The sequence below is a fragment of the Desmodus rotundus genome, chromosome 13 (genome assembly GCF_022682495.2).
Source record: "Desmodus rotundus isolate HL8 chromosome 13, HLdesRot8A.1, whole genome shotgun sequence".
In the NCBI taxonomy this organism is placed as follows: domain Eukaryota; kingdom Metazoa; phylum Chordata; class Mammalia; order Chiroptera; family Phyllostomidae; genus Desmodus; species Desmodus rotundus.
The window spans coordinates 83,710,244-83,730,897 of NC_071399.1; the positions used below are offsets into that span (position 1 = coordinate 83,710,244).

A 20,654-nucleotide genomic window follows, 5' to 3' on the forward strand; every position below is an offset into this window, starting at 1 on the left:
ACATAGGTTCATGGTCATGACTAGCTATGCATTTATATGTCACTAATATTAAGTCATAACATTTAAAGCTCTGGTCTCTAAATCTCATCGTAATGTTTCTAGCACTGGTCATTCATTGTTCAAGGTATCTTATATCAATCCTGACTCCAACCCATTGCTCCTTGCTGGCAAAGTAGAAGACCTTAAGTGACTGCTCAAATTTTTGCACATATTAAATATTTGCCTTCCCCAATGTTCTTCAGTGTCTTTCATGAGAGTTGATATAATCTTGAAATAGTTTTGGCTTGTTCCAGCATATTGCTCTAAACCCAGCTTGTGTTTGGGAACTTTTTTGGTACCTTGGGTTTGGGTTGAGGGAGACGGGGGTGGCTGGAGTCACGTTCTGGGTGATGTGAGCAACCTCCTGCAACTCACTCACACCGTTGGGGACACTCTCAGGTCTGACTAAATAGTTTTGGAAAGCTTCTGAGTAACCCTGACTCTATAGCTAAGTTGCTCTAATAGCACCTAGTTAGTGATGGCGGCCTGATGTCCCATCCATCATTGACGCCAAGTATCAAACCGAAAGATGATACCTGCTGAGATACTAGGCCTTAATCTTAAACTTCAAGTGGCTCTCCTAGGTTATTCCATCAAATCTTGCAATAAAATTCATACTTCATCCGGGCCTGAATGGTAGAATCATATGTAATGAACCTGGGCCTGCTGGAGACCCTTCTTCGACTTTGCGCCTGACTCCAATTCGACAGCCTTTTAAAGGACACAATACTAGGCTACGAGCAGAATAGTCAGAATCCAAGAAGCTGTGCTTCTCAAAGTGTGCTTCACGAATGAGACTCTTAGGGACTTGTTAGAAATGCAGGTATCTCAGATGTAGGGAATCAGAACACATACTTGAATAATACGCTCAGGTGATTTGTACGTATGTATGTACACTGAAGTAGAAGCATTGTTAGAGCTGATCTGACCGCAGGAGCCTCGTTGAGGTAGGAGATTCCTTGTTTCCCAGGGTTTATCTGCACTCCCTGCCAAGCTCCTTCCAGCTCTTAAGATCTTACCAGCATGGCGTCATTGAGGTGGTAGATCTGTGTGCTTTTCTCAGTGATAGGGGTGTACTCCTCTTTTTCAGGTAACTCATACTTGCTTCTTGTGATTGCAGTTTATCAGAAGGGAGAAGATTTTTGCCTGGTGACATTTTGGGAGCTCTGTGAATTTGCTTTAATTAGAAGACCACACCCAGCATTGATTGTATCAGAATTAAAGATACACTCTGGTTGTTTATTATAAGCATAGCAGTAATTTTTATTTAGATGAAATATTATTAATATTTTATCACAGTGTAACTCCTGAATGGCAGCACAGTGATCCCAATAACACAGGACTTAGTTTTAACCTCATTCTATTATTCAACATAACCCTGAAGTTTGGGGATTTCTCTTTTTGCAAGGTGTGTGGACTAGTTAAGGTGTTTTTTTGTTGTTTTTTTTGGGGGGGTAAGAGTTTAGAGTACAGTCTGGTGAAGGTAAGACCGAGTGCGTCCTTAGCTATCTCGTCTCCTCTGCAAGCAGAAGGGTCTGGGTCAGTGACCTGCCAGTTTGGCTCCAAGTCCCGTTCGCTGGGCTCCTGGTTTTCAGATGGCCTCCATGAGTGAACACTGGGCTGGTTTTGTTTTACAGCATTAATCAAGACCTTAAGGGATAGCTAAGGATTTTATTTCTGGAGATCTCCTGATTAATTAGCCCTTTCAGGAATGGGCACACATCAGGCTATGCCGTGCGCCCTCACGACGACTGCAGCCCTGCAGCTGTTGTGACACTTCTCCCGCTTTCTGGTGATTAGATGTGGCCCCCTGCGCTTGGTCATCCTGGGCTCCCGCGGTGTCCACTGGGGTTGAGGTTCACATTAAGCTTATCGGTTAGCATTTCTGACCTAGAGGTAATAGCTGGTCAAGAACTATTAAAACTTTGGATTATTTTAACTTGTTTTAACCCTGTCCTAATTTCAGGGAGGAAGTGGAGAACATTACAGATTAATATTAAACTAAATTATATACACCATACCTTCCCTAAATTTGTTATTCATCTTTAATATTACCTTCACAATAATTTTTAGAGACAGCATTATCAAATTAAAGCTGTTTTGCTTTAAAAGGTGGCAATTTATTAGCTATTATAAGTTACATGTATATAGTGTATTTTTTTTTCTTTAAATGAGCTCTCCTCCCTAAAATGTTTCGACACTTTTTTTTTTTGGTGGGGGGTGTTCTCTCTCTGATATCTCGTTTGACTGTGCGGTTCAGTTCTGACATCTGGAGGAGAGCGTTGTGACGGATGGAGAAATGTTGACGAAGAAAGAGAAGCAGCAGGGCCCAGAACACAGCACGGGGCTTGGCTGTGTCTCTTACTAGCTCTGGGACCCAGAAAGGATGGTCAGCCTCACTGTTCCTTCTTTTCTTTTTACTGAAAAAAAGAAAAAATCTGCCTATCTGATAAGACAATTGCTTTGGTTACTTAAGATAAAAATAAATTTTAAGTTTTATATATGCCAATAAGTATTTACTGAGCACATACTATGAGCCACTCTCTGTCCTAGTCACTTAAAATTAATGGGAAGCACTTTATGGTAAAATTTTTCATTAGGCCTCTAAATTCTGCGAAAGCATAACTAAATTTGGCAAAAATCTAAAAAATAGTTATTTCAAGAACAGTTATAACATGTGTTTACCTATTTGCATATGTATGTGTGTATTAATCTATATTTCTGTTTTGACTTGGGAGAATAGTTGGAGAAACTGTGGCAAAGAAGAGGTGTTTTTCTCCTTCCTTTCACATATTTTATTAGAAAATTGGAGAATTCTTGTTTGAAACAGTGGAGATGTCTTTTGGGGTGAGGACAAATTCCAGAAATGGAAAACTGCACGCACTCTAATTGAGAGCCCACTGACTGAATGAACGTGTGTTGAACGCTTGCTGTATTACTACATATTCTGTGGAAACACTGACATTATTTCTACTTTCTGGGCCCTCCACGCCCTCCCTTCAGAATGGTTTGCTATAATCAGTGCACAGGGCTATATATTATATATATTCCCTGCTTTCTTATCAAAGTATGGCCTGTGGATGAGCAGCGGGGGCATCCCCTGAGAGCTTGCTAGAGAGCGGGGTCTCTGTTGAGTACTGAATCCCGGCCCTCCCCTCACACTGTGACCAGGCAGGCCATGGGAGCATTCAAGGGTGGGAGGCACGGTCCTGGGTCACAGGTGCAATCTCCAGTTCACACTGAAATTTTGTTAAGTAATTTGGCATGTTTGTTTGTATACCTGCGCAGACTTACCCCTCCTTTCATGTGTTGATGTTTTACAACTTCGCCCATGTCAGAACAGAGAAGATTAAAAACCAGTGGAATAGTAGGAAAAAAGAAAGAGAAAGAACTCATGGACTGGGACCACAGTGGTGCTTGTTGGGGGCAGAAGGGGTGGGTAGTGGTGGAAGAAGGTGTGGGGAGGGTAAATGGTAATGGAAAAACTCCAATAAAAGTGTAAAATAATTAAATTAAAAAACAAGTGAACTAGTAACAGTAATAGCAATTCTTTTTTTTTTTTCTAGTTAAGGTCCTATAATGTTCTATTTCCAATCTGTCTATAGTACCTGAGTAACCAAGGTTCTAGTGCTAGTAATTTTCTTTTCCCCTTAGACAAACCACTGAGTTCATTCTAGTTCCCACCTCTACCCGGTTCCTTCATGATGAATTGGTTTTAACCAATGTATTACTTTTATTTTTTAACAGAACCCTGCAATTTACTATTTGCCTCTCTATTCAAGCCAAACTCCTTCTCAAATAGACATTGACCTTCTTTTCCCCCTCATTGAACATTTTAAACACATCTAAATCAAACTTAATGTAGCAAAATAGTTTTAACTGTGTTAAACCCATTGGATTCTTTTTAGGGACCTAACCAGGGACCATCAAATGATGCTATTTAATCAGCTGCAAGATTGATTATTTGTTAGGCTAACTTTGCTACCTGCTTGCCAGGTCTAAGGAGAGGGAAAAGCTAAGAAATAATTAGAAAATGACAAAGACTAGCTATTTCCTGAACTTGGTATCTTTGAAACAAGACAAGACAAAGCCAGGATGAACCCTGCTCAGTTAAAGCTGCCTTTGAGGAAAGTGAAAGCAAGCAAGCAAACAAACCAACCCCACGTGGTGGTTTCAAATAAACCCTCCCTAGGAGGAATGAGATGTCTTTTATTTAGTGATAAGCACGAGAAAGAAGGTGAGTGACTTGGAATGAGGCATTGGTTTTTGAACTCAGAGTTTATTCTGGAGGAAGAAAGCAAAGACGAGTCTGTTCATTGTACTGTGCAGAGGAGCAGGTGAGGCTCAGGTCGAGTTGAAGAGTAGTTCGCGGATTCTCTAACATGCTGCTTGGAGTGACTCTGTGTCAAGGCTACTTTCCTACAGAATAAAATATGAGGCTGAGGCATTGCAGATTGTATAGGGTGTACCTGGGAAATAAAAATATCCAAACTGAGCTTTGATTCAGGCTTGATATCCTTATTTAGCACTGTGTGTTTCATGGGATGGCTTATTTTTGAGGTGAGAAGTTTAACCTTTAAAACCGTATTATTGGGAAGTCTGTTCTCTTTGTTTCTCCTGTATATGTCAGACCCTGTATATCAGATAAAGCTTGTTTTTCATATTGCTTCTGGCCTCATTTCTTATTTTTTTGTCCTCACTGCAACAACCCAAAGATTAATATTATCCTACCAAATAATGTCTTCAGATACTATCTGCCACTTAACTACCATGTGTAACATTTTAACATTGGGCAGTTGAAGAGGTGTTTTTAAGGGGGGGGGGGAATATTTACAGTATAACAAAGGAGATGGGTCTGTAAAACAATATGCAAGATAGTGCCGTCAGAGAAATTGAATTACACATACATTCGATTCTGTAAGTTTTTGAGTGGAGGGAGGGAGATCAAAAGAGAAACACATACACCGAATTGAATAGTTCCATTCACGGGGAGATTACGACCCAAAGGGTACATAAGGTGAGAGGGATGGACCTGTTCCAAGTTTCCATATGCCTGTCGCGGTACTTATAGTCATCATCGTTTTCTCAGCGTGGAGCATCTCCTTGAGTTGAGTTTGGTGTGGCACTGAGAGTCTCTCTTTGATGGGTGATTATAGAGGTTTGAAGGGGTTAATGAGACTCTACTATTCTTGATGTTTACTTGACACCCTGACAGTCTTGTAAGGTCCTCTTTTATAAGGCTGAAATATGACATTTGCTATGGGGGATCAGAAGGGAAGTTGGAACAGTATGTGTTGTTTCTTAAAGGAAAGTTAGTAGACATGGCTCAACTAAATTCTTTTTCCTTTTAAAATTATTTCAATTTGAATAATGGGTGTTCATAAAAACCATTTACATCATTTCCCGTGTTCCTTCAGCTTTTGTTTATTCCAAATAAGCACATTTAAAAACTCTTACAGTTGCCATCATATATGATAGCCTGTCTTTGAAAGGAGCCAAGTCTATCCCACCCCCTTTCAACCGTATGGGAAAATATATTTACCAATGATACCTCGGACAAGGGTTTGATCTCCAAAATATATAAAGAACTCATGTGACTCCACACCAGGAAGCCAAACAATCCAACTAAAAAACAGGCAGAGGACCTGAACAGACATGTCCAAGGAGCACATACAAATGGCTCATAGACACATGAAAAAATGTTCAGCACAACCAGCCATCAGAGAGATACAAATTTAAACCACAATGAGATACCACTTTACACCAGTCAGAATGGCCATCATAAACAAATCAACAAACAAGAAGTGCTGGTGACATTGTGGAGAAAAGGGAGCCCTAGTACATTGGTGGTGGGATTGCAGACTGGTGCAGCCACTGTGGAAAACAGTATGGAATTTCCTCAAAAAACTAAAAATGGAACTGCCTTCTGATCCAGTGATTCCACTGCTGGGATTATACCCTAAGAACCCTGAAATACCAATTGAAAACAACCTGTGCACCTCAATGTTCATAGCAGCACAATTTATGATAAGCCAGGTACTAGAAAGAACCTACATGCCCATCAATAAATGAGTGGATCAGAAAACTATGGTACATTTACTCAATAGATACGACACAGAAGAAAGAAAGAAACTCCTACCCTTTGCAACAGCATGGATGGAACTGGAAAGTATTATGCTACATGAAATAAGCCAAATACCATGTGATCTCACCTATAAGTGGAACCTAATGAAAAACACAAAGCAACAAACAAAATAGAGCCAGAAACATGGAAATAAAGAACAAACTGACAGGGACCAGAGGGGAGGGAGAGGGGCATAACAGGGAGAAAGAAGGGGATGGGTCAAGTCAAGAAACTTGAATGGAGGACTCACAGGCACGGACAACAGGGTGGGGATTGACGGGTGGGGGCCCAGGCAGGGGAGAGCAATGGGGAAAATGATGGGGCAACTGTAATTGAACAACAGTGAAAAATGTTTACTTGGAAAAAGTATTTGTGTTAGTAACATTTTAACAAAACCTATCTGTTCTGGGAAAAACAATGCAGTTACAGGTTACTGTTATCAATTTAATTGTCTCTGAGTAAAGAAGTAGGAAAAAATAGGAGCAGGGATGGGAAGGAGATGTACTTTTCAATGTACATCCTTAGGTATTTTTAGAAGTTTGTATCCCATGCACATGTGAATTATTAACAGAAAAAGGGGCATCAGGTAAGTCGGAGATGGTGTAAGCACTTTTTATACACCCATGTGCTTTGTGTGTTTAGTTAAATGCTAATTGAGTAATATAGTCTGACTATTGGTTGGGGATAACAGTAGTCCTTAGTGTGGTGAGGAGTGGTGCATGTAAATCAGAACACTGAGTTTTGCCCCAGTTTGAAGAATTGGAGGGGAGCCCATCAGAGTGAGGGAGTTTAAGGTGCTGTGCTGGGATGAAGGATGGAAATAGATACAATGGGTGGATAGGAAAGCTGTACACCGGGGTGAGTCATCACATAGTTTTCTTGATGGTAGAGAAAACACTTCAAGCTTTCAGACCCGGACACTGAGGAAAATGAGAGTACCACTGAGAGATAAGAAATCTGAGAGTTACTTCCAGGGGAAAGGTAATATTTTTGGATTTCAAATAAAATAGGCAGATGGTGGGCTAGGAGGTTTAGGTAGTTTTCGCTCAGGCTTTTGTTTGTTGTTCTGTGTTTATTTAACTTCCAACCCTTATGGAGACTTTTTAGACCTTAGGATTAATTATTTAGCCTGGGTAGGTGTTTGTTACGCGATATGGTAAACTAATTATGAATAAATTATCATTGACTGTTGGTATTATTACCCAATTTGCATTTTAAATCAGGGCTTCAATCTTTAGCACAATAGCAGCAAATATGTTTGAAGAAAACTCGGATGCACATTTAAGTTATTTTACGATCTACCTGAGGTCCAGCTCAGAGAGAAATCATTAAATGCACGAATTGCTTCACCTAGGAAAACGGTCAAAACTTACTTTTTGCATCCTCTTTGCAGTACAAGGTGAGCATCAGCGGTTATATGAGCCAGTTTTACATTCTAGAACCACCGGTCCAGCTACCCTCAAATTTCTTATTTCCCGAAGAGTGCCGTGCCCACCTATTACTCCTGGCCTTTGCGGGTGCTGTCTGGAGACATGTTGCAGTACTCACTTCCACTTCTTGCCTTTTCAAACCTCTATTCTTCTTTCAAGATTCAGTTCCAAAGTCCCAGTGAGACTTTTCCTCACTGTATTCAGTTCTGTCAAAATGACCACAGACCAAGCAGCTTCATGAAATAACAATTTATCCCCCCCCCCAACCGCCCCATTGTGGAGGCCAGAACAAAACCAGCGCGCTGGCAGGACCACGCTGCCTCAGAGTCTGGAGAGATTCTGTTTCTTGCCTCTCCCAGCTTCCAGGGGCTCAGGGTGTTTCTTGGCTTGTGACTGTAATCTCTCTTCCTTTTCACATCTCTGTGTTCAAGTCTTTTCCTCTGATGTCTCTCACAAGCCATTGCATTTAGGGCCCGCCTGAGTAATTCAGGGTGTTCTTATCGAAAGATCCTTAATTATGTCTTCAAAGACTCCCTATTTAAAAAAAAATAATAGGTCGCATTCACAGGTTCTAGATGGACATATCTTTGGGGATATCACTCTTCAACCCACTATACTCACCAAATCCACAGTTAATCCATTCATTTGTTCATTCATTCATTTGATGTCTATTGAATACCTAACAAACAATCCTTCTCTATCATCCATGGGGCTTGGTTCATAGCTCTGTTTTAGCACTTTCGATATGTATTAAAATTATGTATTTACTTCTGTCTCACTAGTTTGCAAAGTTCCTTGATGGGAACGATTCGATTTATCTTTTTTATTTCTTGAAAATTGAAATCTCTGGCTTGTTCTTATTCTCTTCAAATATTACTTCTTTGTGATCATAATTTTTGGTGATTTAGGTAACAAGGCAATCCTTCTAATATGCTAAATTTGGGGCTATTTAATGTCCTTTCTTCTAATAATCTTGTGTTCTTGCAACCTTCACTCCGTGGACATACCCTAGTCCTTATCATCATAAATACCTGTATCTACCCCAAAATTTCAGTTTCGAGCATAGCACTGTCCTGTGATCGCCACCTGTTTTTCCCAGGTGCTTCTCTTGAGAACGGCTTCTTCATGACCTTCAACAGCACTGGTCTGTACCCTCTTTTCAGTGTTGCCCTCAGCCCTTCTACGCTGACGGTCCTGCTGTCTGAGCAGACTTACTGCTAACCAGAATAACTCTTTCGCTTTGTCATGCTCCCTTGTTTTTTGCACCATTATTTTTTCTTGTTTATTCAGTCCCATCAACATAGTATTTCTCCCATCAACATAACATAGCATTTTGAAGGGATTGTTTTCTCCGTCTGCTGCTCCACCTTTTTTTCGCCTTTTACAGAACGTCTTTGAAAGTCCCATCTACAGTTTTTCTCACCCTACTCTTTTTTTAAAATTGTTGTTCAATTACAGTTGTCTGCATCTTCTCCCCACCCCTCCACCCCACCCCACTCAAACCCACCTCCCTCTCCTGCCTTCACCCTCCCCTTTGGTTTTGTCCATGAGTCCTTTATAGTAGTTCCTGAAAACCCCTCTCCCCATTATCCCCTCCCCACTCCCCTCTAAGAACAAGTTAGATTGTTCTTAACTTCAATGTCTCTGGTTATATTATTTTGTTTGCTTTTTTCACCCTACTCTTTTGAATCTATTGTAATAGACTTTCAAATAAACATTTCCTATCAACATCCCCAGTGATCTCCACATTATTAAACCAATTGTTAAACCAGTTGTTAAATCCATTTTTTTTTTGGTCTTCATCTTAATGGATGTGTTAGCAGCATGTGACAGGTTGATCAGTTCCTTGTCTTTGAAATTTGCTTTTCACTTGATTCCCAGGATACCACATTTTCTTATTTTTTTTTTTTGTTTGTTTTTCTTTCTCTTCCTTGCCTGCCTGCCTGCCTGTGCTTACTTTCTTTTTCTGGTTCCTCCTCATCTTCCCTGGTGTTATCTCCAAATTGCATCAAAGTTAAATTCTTAATCCACCTCTTCTTTTTATCTGTCTTCACTTTTAAAAATGATCTCACCAAGTCTTAGGGCTTCAAATACCAAAATTGCTCCCTTCATCCTGGACCTCTGTTCTGAACCGCTGACTAATATATCCAACGGAACATTTGACATTTCCACTTGAATGTCTAACAGATATCTCAGACTCCAGACCGAGCTTCTAATCTTACTCCCCAAAGGCTTCACTATTTAGTTAATGGAACTTCTCTTCTAGAGTCATCCTTGATTCTGATCTTTCTCGCATGTATTGTTGGCTGTAGCCCAAATATATATACAACCTGACTACATTTTCCTACTCCTTCTACTGCTACCAGACTGCTTCAAGACACTGTTGTATTATTAATGTAAATTCTCCCTGTTTCTGACCTTGATTTTACTGTCCTCCATTCAGCAGCCAAAGTGGGGTACAGGGTGGGCTTTAAGTATGAGATTACATCACTGCCTTGCCCAAATCTCTCCTTTAGTGCCCATTTCATTTGGGGATGGAGTCCTGCTGGGGTTCACAAGGCTCCCCTCAATCCAGGCCTCTCTGATGCCATCTGGACCCTCTCTCCCAGGATCTCATGCTGTTTCAGCAACTGTGGCCTTTTTGCCCTCCCTCCAGCACATTAGGAATCTAATGGGCTTTGACATTTGTTCTTTCCTCTGCCTAGAAAACTATTCCCCAGGATAGCTTGCAAAGCTTTAAATTTTCTTGTAATGTCTTCTCTGACTCTTCGACTTAAAATTGTGTCCCCACTCCCTTCCAGAACAGGGAAACAAACAAACACTGGCAATGAATAGATCTTGATGGGGAAAAATAACATGATTGGAAAATGCGTAATTGGTATTAAGTACAAATTCTTAAAACATAATTGCCTTCTGTAAGGGAATAAAAATGAAAACTTGAAACTAAAATTTCAAACTCGATCTGCACTTACACTTTAGGAATACTTAGTAAGTCGCACATTCTTGGCTTGAAGTTGTGTCTTTGATTCTAAATATCCTTATTACCTACTTATTCCCCTCTCTCACTCCCTTTTTGCCTAACGCACCTTTTGCTTCTCTGCTTATTTCCTTCCCTCATACAAATATGTGAATAAACAATTAACATACTTTCCCCTATCCTCTAGGTTGCTTTTTAAAAGATATTTAATGCTAGTAATGGCCCTTTATGAAACAATACGTATTATAACTACTAAGAAAGATATATGGCCATTTGTAATTATACTATACAGTTTCATACATAGATCTAGCTTTGAGTCATTTTAATCGTATTTCTGCCCAAACAAACTTGATTTAAAATCTTTCCGTAGATTATTATGTGGCAGGTGTCTTACTGAAGTCATATAGTTTATGCTTCTGATTTTTTTAACCAGGAAATTCTCCACTATAAAGAAAAAAGTCATCAAATTTGTCTAGCCTGCCAACTTTGTTAGTTCCTGTAATGTTCTCTCCATAATGGTTCATTATTTCTCTCCTTGTTCTCATTCTTTTAGAAGGGATGGCTGATAACAATAATTTTTTGTTTCAAATAACTTTCTCTCTTTTGTGCTACTAACTCATATCTTTATTGCATTTAGCTTGATTGTATAATTATGTACATATTCATTCTCCTAACCATGTACGAATTAATCTGCACAAATTAGCCCTTAAAAATGAATGCCATTCCTCACGAAGTGGCACACCCTGAGGTGAGGCACAGTGCTGAGGGTCTGAAGGGAAAGCACTGGAGATGTTGCTCTCTAGGGAAGGCAGGGCAACAGTTTTGGGGGCGTATTTGATGGTATCAAGGTCTACATTTACAAAGGGATAAATTAAATTTAAAGAAAAAATGGGAATAAGTTATATCAGCCATTGTCCCCAGTTTTCACTTTAACGTGGACATTTATTCCCCTGCCCCATAGCCTCAGCGACTTCTCATTCAAACTCCTCCTGGCAGTGGTCTCTAGACCCTTCCTCCCCCGAGGGCTGTTTCCGCTGCTCAGAGCTTCCGCATGGCAGACTCCCAGCTGTACCTTAGTCACCTCTTTGTCATTGCAGAGGTCTCAGCTTTTACAGATAGATACGCTCTGTGGTTCCCTTTAGAATGCTCATCGTTATACAATTATTTTTTTATTGTTTGACTTTTTTTCCTGTTGCCCCAGGAATTTGGGGTTGCCATCTTATTTGCTGAGAGTTAAAAGAGCCCCTTGCCTGTGGGCAGCGGGAACCAGATGTGCAGAGGTTTAGAGCTGTGCTGAGCCGTGACCTGATGGTTCCTGTGAAAGTGGAAGTCCAGGGCTCCAGCGTGCCTGGAGTGTGAACTGAGGGTAGGGTAGCTGGGGGCACCGGGAGGGGCAGAAATGTGCACTGAGGAATCTGGGGAGCACATCATATTCTTAAACATGGCAGTAAAATAATCACATTTGTGTTTTGAAAACGTAACTCCTAGGAGGATGGAGGAACAGTGACTGAACAGTGTAATAGGGGGAGTCAGTTAGGAAACTGCTTCAGTAATTCAGGGGATTCATGTTAAAGGGGCGACTCCGGCTGTTCCAGAGGAAATAAAGGGGAATGGGACCCAAGATGGTCTTTTTGGAAGTGCACTTGGGTGGACCTGGACATTGTTAAACTGTGGTCTGCAAGGGAGGGGGAAAACATCAAAGATGGCTTTGGAATTGTACGTAAGGACACTGGACGCTTGTCATTAGGCAAGAATAGGAAGAGAATTTTAGATACAATGCATTCTGTTGTGGTATAGTGACATTCGATGGACCAGGGTAATTTTCTGAGTGGAGATATTCAAAAAATAAAATGCGTTTAGGTCACAAAAATCTGAGTCCTGATTAAGGAAGTGAACATTGAAACGAGAGGAGGTTGAGGAAGCTGGAAGGATGAGAAAGTCAAGGACAGAACTTGGTACGAGAAAGAAAAGCACCACGGTTTGGCCTACTCACTCTCTAAATTCTTCTAAGTCGCTTTTGCTACGTCTTGTTCATCCACTGTGTCTTGAATATTAAGCTTTCCTTAAGATTTTGGCTTCAGCTGTTTTTCTGTCACTTCATTTTGCTTATGTCTCATGGTTTGTGTGTGTGTGTGTGTTTTAGTAATTCCTGCCTCACTTGTGCTGAGCCGTGACATTTCTGGGGGCACAGGAACAAGCTGGTTTCCCACTCCACCCCCTCCGTTTGTTTTCCTCTTTCGTTTGTCAGGCTGGTCTGGCGGTTACTTTTCTGTCACTGTTCAAAGGCAGCTCTATTACGGCAGCCATTCCAATCTCAGCCCTTTAGGCTGGTCATTCCTAATACCTCAATCTAAAATCAACACATCAAGTCTCTTTCTATTACATTAGGATGCATTAATTTTCTATTTACAAATTACCCCTGTCCAAAAATACGTTGTGTTTGTTTATTGTCTGTCTCTAACTATAGGAGGTGAGTTCCATGGGAACTTACTGGTTTTGTATTCTGGACTCCTTTTTGTACTTCATTTGTGATTAATGTTTGCTCTTTTAGGGCATTCTTCCCTTCTTTAGTCTCTTGGAACATGCCATCATTTCATTAGAGTTCTTTTCCCTCCTGCAGGTTTATAAGACAATTTTTTCTCTATCCTATATCAAATAGATCCCTGCTTCCATTCTTATCACCATTTATACTCCTCTTTTTCTTAAGAGCACTGACATATTTTTAATGTGTTTCTTGTCTGTCTCTTGCCATTGGAATGCACATTTGCGAAGATAGGGACTTAGTTTTATTCAGTATTATGTCCTTAGAAATTAGGGTGCTTCCTGGCACATAGAATATGCTCAATTGATATTTGAATAGTAAATGACAGAGTGTATAGAAATAGAGAAGTCTTTCACAAGACAGTACAGTAAGAGCCTTGGTCAGCCAATCTGGCCATCTGATTCTTTCTGCTGGTGAGTCCTCCTTTTTACCTGTGAACCATTAGACACACATGAGGTGAGTATTGAGGAGGATTCCCATGCAAAGAGCAATACCTAAGACTATATAAAATTATAATTGGATGAACACTTTTGCCATTATGATATTTAAATATAATGGACTTGAACCCAATCTCAGCGCTTATGGAAGTTCAAGGCCCTTTCCCTAAAGGCTGGTAGTGGGAGCCTTATGTTTCCATGCCCTCCTCTAGCTTATGGACTTACAGCTCCCTGTATTCTAGCACCGTGCTCTCCCATATCAGTCTCACACGTAAAACTCAACGGTTTGCTCAAGTTTCACAAAATAAAAGCTGCAGTAAACCTACCAGTCAACGCTGTTCTAAGTCAGTTATCACCCCTTGTTGTTCCCGTTTTCCAACATTTTATTAACCAGTCTTATCTACTATTGTCTCCTTTCTTATGTTTTGTCCTTTCCACATTTTTGTTTCTCTCACTGTTATTTGTATGGAGGTTGGCAGGGGAAATTCATAAATTTATGGATTTGGGATGCCATTTTAACTGGAAACCTCTCTTTTTTAAAAAAGATAATATTCCAGACATGCTTACCTTCTCAAATACAATCTTTTGGCTAAATCTCAGATAATACCAAGGCTTTAAGTAGCATATTTAAGTCAAGGTCTTATGACTACCAATTTCACACTCTTTCACGACACTGATTTTTTTTTCCCCCCTCAGAAGTAAACTTGTTCCTCTGTAAAGAGGGGTGGGTGGAGGTGGAAGAGGGTATAAGGTGGATAAATGGTAAAGGGGAAAATGTAATTAAATAAATAAATAAATGTTTATGCTTTAAAAATATGAGTAATTATTTCACTAATTTAAATAGACATTCATAAAAGTAATTCCAAACAAAATAGATGTATCTGAGACTGAGAAAAAGTTAAAAATATAGTAGTGCAGTTTTACTCTCTTTACTTATTGTTTAAGGCCATTAATCTTGCTCTTTCGCTTCTATGGATTTTAGTAATGAGCTTCCATGTCCTATTGCCATATAGTCTGGTTTCCCAATTTTATCTTGATTGTCTCTTGCTCATCCTATTAACAGGATCTGCAAGATATCACAAAATTGCATAAAATTTTGAAAGCCTGAAAGAGCAGTGTGCCAGTAAGCTCTTTGAGTTTATGGATAATGCAGAAGAAAAGTAGTTAACGAAGAGCTATATAAAAAATACCTCCATATGATGAAGTGCAAAACACTCTAAAACCAGAGTGTTTGAGAAAGACAAAAGGTTGAAATCAAGTTATAGAAAAAAATGACTTTGCATAAAGTGTTTCTAAGCATATTTAAAACAAAAGCACATAAATGTCAATATAAATTTTAAAATACACTAGACTATCTTCCATGAGTGACATTTATTAATAAGTTAGGTCAGAAAACATGATGTCCTGAGTTTTTTTTTGTTTATAAAATTGACTGATATTTGCTTATTATAGCTATTATCCAAGTAAGAGTTTAAATTCTATTATAAAAGTAAAACATGTTTACGATATAAAAAATAAGATAAAATAAATGGCATAGAAAAATTCAAGTGTTATTGTCCATTAATTTTCAATCCCCAGTCCCAAGCTAAACATAGTTAGCATTTGGGTATATACATTTTTATATATACCAATTATGCATATACTCAATTTCAAATATGTGTATACTATGAATAAACACTCATATGTCAAAATGAAATGATATTGTATATGTTTTTCTGAAACTTCTTTCTTGGCATACATACCGATGTTTAAAGTGACATGAATATGGAAGATACTGAGAGTATACTTAATTGAAAAGGACTATCATTGTCTTTAAAATACATTTCAGTATTAAAACTAACTCTAAACTCTAAAACAACATATATTGAATGAAAGCAAATTTGCTAGAAAATGACTTGAATTTATGTGAGAGAGATAATAAAAAATGTAAGACAAAGGGTAAGTGACCCTTTCTTACTAGATTTTTGGCATTTTTAAAGATTATTATTAGATGATCGAGACACTTAGTATTTTCAGAGTGGGGAAAATTAGGCTTAAAACAGTCTGCATAAACAATAAGTGTTCTTTAGCTAGTGACAAAACGTATTATTAGTTCAACATAGTATGAAATGAATGTGGAAAATGCTAACATGAAATTAGATTGCATGTACAGAACTGAAGTGTTGAGAACAAGGGAGTATGTCATTTTCCAACTACCCGCAGTCGTGAAAACACGTCTAGTAGAAAATGCTCCATCTGAGAAGCCACCTTGTTAGATGGACATTGACAGTAAGAGTTTTAAAAGTGAGGGCAGGCATGATGGCTGATTTTGGGAAAACTATGCCGTATGAAGACTGATGGAAGTAATTGAGGGTGTTTAGGTTGCTACATAGGTTTGTTCGTATGACTACAGACAAAAGAGGGACAATGGGATTTATAGGAAAGCAAATTTAAGCTTCAAAAAAGGACGAGGACTTCCATCTATTGAGTGCCTACCCTGTGTGAGAGGTAGCATAAGAAAGGTGGTGTGCAGGTTTGGCCAAGGTGGGATTTTTTTTTTTTAATGAGTTTTCACAAAAATGGCTTAGTCACCAAATAAGCTTCAGACAACTGATTAGAAAAATATGCATAATTTGTTACTTCGTACCTCATTGTATAAGAGGTGTAAAAAATGTAAAGTATTAAGGATTTAAATGAAAAAATTATATAAATATACAGTTTATATGGAATCACGGCTATTCCATTATTTAAACCCCTTTTAAAGATAAGGTGGCTGAGGATCTGGAAAGCTAAGTAGTTTGCCCAAAAAGACCATTAGAAAACATCAAAGCTAGGGTTAGCTCTGCTCTGACCCCAAAGCCCATGTTCCAACCTCCATACTGTCATCCATCTCGTAGTAATTAATCAAACTCAAAAGGGTTGTAGGTCATCTGGTAAAAGACTGTAATTGCTTTCTGAGCCTTGAGGATGGTCTCCAAGTCTGGAGTAACACCTAGGTTGTTGCTGAAATGATTCCTAGGAGTAGGAGTTTGTGTACCTTATCTCACATATTCCCTACAAGTGTACGATATTGTTTTAATGCCTAAATAAATAAAGGGTTAGTAAGGAGAACTTCTTAAATATTTCATGTTACTGGGAAACTCAAAACCATGCAATTCTCAAGTGCTATTAAAATAACCACCTCTTGACCTGTCTGGTGTGGCTCAGTGGATTGAGTGCTGGCCTGTGAACCACCAGGTTACTGGTTTGATTCCCAGTCAGGGCACGTGCTTGGGTTGCAAGTCAGGTCCCCAGTAGGGGGCATGTGAGAGGCAACCACACATTGGTGTTTCTCCCCATCTCTTTCTTCTACACTTCCCCTCTGTCTAAAAATAAATAAATAAATAAATAAAATCTTTAAAAAATTAAAAAGTTCATTTCATGTCAAACTACTATCTAACTGAACCTCATATACAAACAGATATTGTTCAAAATGATGACTACTGTGATGTATTTTACCAACTTGCTTCAATTAGGTCTTTATAATTTAAAGTGCTCAAGAATACAGCTTAAACATATTCATATTTGAAGAGCTCAAATAGTGAGATATTCATATTTTTATAGTCTTATGAAAATTCCACTATTTAAGAAATTATGTATTTTCATGAAATCTGTATTCATGAAAAGTAGATATGATTAATAACCTCATTCTAGAATGCCAGCAAAGCAGTATTTCATTTTGAGTCCTTGTTTTTCATGTTACATGAGAATAACAGTAACACTTAATGCTCAAAAAAAGCTTTATGTTACGATGTTTTCTACTTTGATTTCTTTATTCAGTTTCCTGGAGTAACATTTCAACTCAAAGCCATATTTAACTACTTGGGATGACTTAAGAGTAGTCATGATCTTTGCCAGTATATCCCTGCACTTCCCTTGTATTGGGTGTACAGCCAAGTACTATTTAATGATTAATGTATGATTTATAAGAATTTCGCATACTTACATCATCTATACATAAATAGGCTTAAGTACACTGGATTGACTCACCGGATGTAAAATCAGTGGATGATTCGGCTGCAGTATTTCTGATCCCAGCTGGTGACAAATGTCATTATTGAAGTAAGCTGTGTTCATCGTCACGCCTTATAACTTCACCATGCCTACTTAATTTCTAATAATATTTGAAGTAATTTCCTCTTATCATTTTCCTGTTTCATACTCTTATTTATAAGTTGTACTACATATAAAGATTTTTATTGTTACTTCTCTGTTATTCAATAATCTTTGGAAAATATTTGATAGCTACAGAAGATTACATACATAAAGTTTTTATGTATGTATGTTCTTTTCAATGTTGAGTTATAAACGCAATAATTACAGCTATCCTCTGTGTTGTGATTATTTTCTGCTAGGAGCTGCTTAGTCTTTTGAGATACTATTTTGCTTAACCTGCAACCTCATAGGTAGGCGCTGTTGTTATCTTGGTTACACAGTTGTGAAAACCGAAACACAGGGAGGTTTCGTGATTTGCCCCAACTCATACAGCTGGGAAGTTGCAGAACTTGAATTTGAACCCAGGAAGTCGGGTTCCACAGTCCTCACTGGGCACCACTATGCCTGGAAAATCCGTGGAATGTGAAAGGAGATAAACCTCCAGGATGTACAATTTCTACCCGTATCTTAGTTTTTCTATCTTAAAAAATTCTAAATATTTATAAAGACCTTGGCATATGTTGCCAAATTGTTTCCCAGAAAGGGTGCATTAATTTATACCCCATCAAGATTATTCCACAGATTCCATTTTTCTCTATACCCTCCAGTAATAGATACATTTTTAAAAATAGTTTTCATTAATTTTGCTATAAAAGTTTCTATTATTTTGTATTTATTTCTTATTTGGAGTATATTAACTTTTCCAATTGTTTTTATTAACTAATTATATTTCTTTTATAGATTATTAGTTCATTCCATGTCTTTTTTTCCTATCAGAGTGTTAAGGATTAAAAGATTTGTCTTAATCCTTTACATATTATTACACTGCATTATATACTATAGTATATAGTATGTAAAGTATTATGTAATTAGATACTTTTTTTCTTTTGAGATTTCTTAGAATGTACTGCTTTCATGCATAAAAGGCATTCTTTACCCTGAGGCAAGCTGTTTAATTCAGTATGATCTTTTCTGTTGTACTTATATTGATTTTTTTTAAACATAACACTTTCATCCATTTAGGTTATTTTTGATTTTGTAGTTTACTTCTTGTCTCAGAAGTATTTCCTTTCTCCTTTCTACTATGATGTTCCTTTTTTAAATACATGAAATGCGTGCACAAACCACACACTCCCATGCCCTCACACACGGGCCCATTTCTTTGCTACCTCACTTGTGTAGAATTCAGTGTAATACGGCGAAAAGAGAAGGTCACAGGGGCCAAACTGCCTGGCTTCAAGTGCAGACCCAACACTCCACAGTGGCACTACTATGGCCGGTGTTTCAGTCTCCTGATTTATTAGAATAATAGCACTTACCCAAAAGATTTCTTGTGAAGATTAACAAATTAATATCTGGAGAGCACTTAGAATAGTGACTACACATGCTAACTGGTAGAGAAATTATAGTTTTTACTCATGCTTAAATTTATAATATTTTGTGTATGGTAGCTATTTTTTCTTAAGTTTTTGATGAATATATTTGATAGAATTCACCAGTAATACTATATGAACAAGCACCGTGTATATATCTGTGCATGTGTGTGTGTGATGCTTTTAACTAAAGAGCTATTTCAATTTATTTAATGGATATGCTACACTTTATATTCGCTTCTCTGTAAGTTTTGATAGTGGCTGATCTTCCAGGAATTTTCATTTTATCTAAGTTGTTGAATTTTTTCACATGCACTTGTTGGTAATATCCTTTTATTGTCCTTTTATGGTCTGTAGCATCTCTGGTATTGCTATTTCTTTTATTTTTGGTATTTGTAATTTGTCTGTTTTCTCCTTTTTCTTGATGAGTCTTGATCGGTCCTGAAGCTAACTCATTTTTTCTGATCGCACATCCTCTCTGCTGAAGCCCATCGTAGACATTCTCATCTTCCTGTTATAAGTGTGTGTTTCAGGATTTCTTCTTGGCTGTTCTTTAAAAAGTTCCCATTTCTCTGCTAAAATTCTCTATTTGTTCATGACTCTTGTCTACCTTTTCCTGCAGATCCTTTGACATGTCAGTCGCGGTTATTTTAAAATCCCTGTGTGATGGTTCTAACATATGGACCAGCTCTGGTCTCGGGTTTGTTGCCTACTCTGTCTCCTGAGTGGGTCACTTTTTTCTCGTCCCCAGTTTTTTTCATGAATACCAGGTGATAATATATGGAGAAGAGCTAGGGAATGGGTGCCGATTTCTTGTTTCTAGCACTTCCAGAAATTCACACACAGGGTGTGATATACATATCAGTGTATGTATCTATATCTGTCTCTACATGCCTATGTATCTCTCTCTTTATGTGTATATATGTATGTATATATACATGTACACACATACACATATGTGTATATACGCATACACACACCCACTCCATACACAAAGGAATATCATTCAGCCATAAAAAAGGAGGAAATCCTGCCATTTGTGACAACATCGATGAACTTGGAGGACATGATGCTGAATGAAATTATCCAGACAGAAGGACAGATACCACATGGTTTCACTTACATGTGGAATGCAGAATAGTCAAACACATAGAAAAAGAGGGTCAAACGAAGGTTGCCAGGGGCTGGGGTGAAGAAGAAATGGGGAGGTGTTGGTCGAAGTGTACAAACTCTCACGTAGGCAAATTAAGTAAGTTTGGGAGATAAAAACTGTACAACCTAGGACCTATGATTAATATTATACCCTCGGTCATTCTCTGAGAGGCCAGATTCTGTGTTAAGTGCTCTTATCCGTGAAAGAAAACAAACCCCGGGTCGCAGGAAGAGACTGTGGGAGGTGACGGGTAGGCTTACAGCACCAGCAGGGATGACGGCTCCCGGACGCACCCGGATCTCCAAATGCATCACAGTGTAGACATTAAGTACCTGGACCTTTTCATATGCCATCGTGCCTCAGCAAAGCGAGTTAAAAAATGTACGGCCACATGTGCTGGACTGCA

At 38.5% G+C, this 20,654-nt stretch overlaps 1 protein-coding gene across 2 annotated transcripts in view; it reads left to right on the top strand.

Annotated features, from left to right (window-relative positions):
- The window catches only part of GPC5 (glypican 5), a 1,144,217-nt gene that overhangs the window by 61,204 nt on the left and 1,062,359 nt on the right, over positions 1-20,654 (top strand). The gene's annotated exons all lie outside the window — the stretch shown is intronic.